At 33.5% G+C, this 2,041-nt stretch overlaps 1 pseudogene; it reads left to right on the forward strand.

Moving 5' to 3' along the window:
• Positions 1 to 329: 329 nt before the first annotated feature.
• LOC118610924 lies at positions 330 to 448 on the forward strand (annotated as a pseudogene).
• The last annotated feature ends 1,593 nt before the right edge of the window (positions 449 to 2,041 follow it).

Genomic DNA, 2,041 nt, shown 5'->3' on the forward strand with positions numbered 1-2,041 from the left:
AGGCCAATATTGCCCTGATACCAAAACCTGGTAAAGGTAATGCACACACACAAAAATAAAACTACAGATCAATATCTCTCATGAAACACAGATGCAAAAATCCTAAATAAGATACTAGTGGACCGAATACAGTAACATCTTAAAAAGATTATGCACCACAATCAAGTGAGCTTCACCCCAGGGTACAGAGAAGGTTCAACATATGCAAATTGATTGTGATACACCACATAAACGAATTAAAAAATGAGTCATATAATCATATCAATAGATGCAGAAAAAGCATTTAACAAGGTACAGTAGTATCATTTAAGATCAAAACACAGATATAGGTCTACAGCCATGCCACCCTGAACAAGCACGATCCCATTTGATCTTGAAAGCAAAGCAGGGTAAAGCCTGGTTAGTACTTTGATGGGAGACCACCTAGGAAGACCAGGTGCTGTAGACGTAACAACTTTAAAAAAAAATAAGGGATTGTAAGCAGACAAGATCCTTGCAATCTGTGAGGTCAACCAAAAGTTGCCTTGTCTAAAAATCAATATATAGACAGATAAATAAAGAAAATAAAAAATGAAATAAAAAAACAAAAACAAACAAAAAATCCACAAATATAAACAAAGTTATAAAAGGCATCCAAATAAGAAACCAAGAGGTCAAACTGTTACTATTTGTAGATGACATGATTCTGTATATAGAAAACCCTAAAGTCTCCACAGGAACACTACTAGAAACAATAAGCAAATACACATAAAGTTTCTGGATACAAAATCAATGTTAAAAAATCCATAGGGTTTCTATACTCTAATAATAAATTGCCAGAAAAAGAAATGGAAAAAATAATTCCATTTGTAATTACGACAAAAAGTATAAATTACCTAGGAATAAATCTAGCGAAACACGTGAAGGACCTATATAATGAAAACTATAAGACCCTATTTAAAGAAATTGAAGAAGACACAAAGAAATGGAAAGATATTCTGTGTTCTTGGATTAGAAGTATCAACATTGTTAAAATGACCTTGTTACCTAAAACATTATACAGATTTAATGCAATCCCCATTAAAATCTCATTGGCATTTTTTGAAGAAATAAAACAAAAATTCTTCAGATTTATATGAAAGTCCAAAGATCACAAATCACCAAAGCCATACTGAGAGAAAAGAACAAGGATGGCAGCATCACTACTCTGCCCGACTTCAAATTATACTACAAAGCAACAGTAATCAAAACAGCATGGTATTGGCAGCAAAACAGACACATGGACCAGTGGAACAGAATTGACAGTCCAGAAGTAAACCGATATTTATTTGGGCAAATAATTTTTGACAAAAAAAAAAATCTAAAACATACAGTGGAGAAAGAAAAGCCTCTTCAATAACTGGTGCTGGGAAAACTGGAAAGCTACCTGCAAAAGAATAAAACTAGACTTTTGTCTATCACTGCACACAAAAATGAACTCAAAATGGAATAAGGACCTGAATATAAGACCTGAAACAATAAAGTGCATAGGAGAAAACATAGGAACTAAACTCATGGACCTTGAACTTAAAGAGGAATTTATGAATTTGACCTCAAAGGCAAGGAAAGTAAAAGCAAAAATAAATGAATGGGACTATATCAAACTAAAAAGCTTCTGCTCAGCAAAAGTAACCATCAATGAGGTAAAGAGACAACCATCCAAATGAGAAAATATATTTGTAGGTAATGCCTTCGATAAGGGCCTAAGATCCAAAATATACAAGAACTCATACAACTCAATAACAACAACAAAAGAAAACCAAACAATCCAATTAAAAGATTGGCAGAGGATCTGACAGACACTTCTCCCAAGAAGACAGAAGCAGCCAACAAACATATGAAAGGATGCTCAACTTCAGTAGGTATTAGGAAAATACAAATCAAAACTACAATGAGATACCATTTCACACTTATTAGAATGGCTATTATTGACAGGACAATTAATAACAAGTATTGGAGAGGATGCAAAGAAAAAGGAACCTTCATACACTGCTGGTGGGACTACAAATTGGTACAGCTACAA

The sequence above is a fragment of the Rousettus aegyptiacus genome, unplaced genomic scaffold, assembly GCF_014176215.1.
Source record: "Rousettus aegyptiacus isolate mRouAeg1 unplaced genomic scaffold, mRouAeg1.p scaffold_m13_p_13, whole genome shotgun sequence".
NCBI lineage: Eukaryota > Metazoa > Chordata > Mammalia > Chiroptera > Pteropodidae > Rousettus > Rousettus aegyptiacus.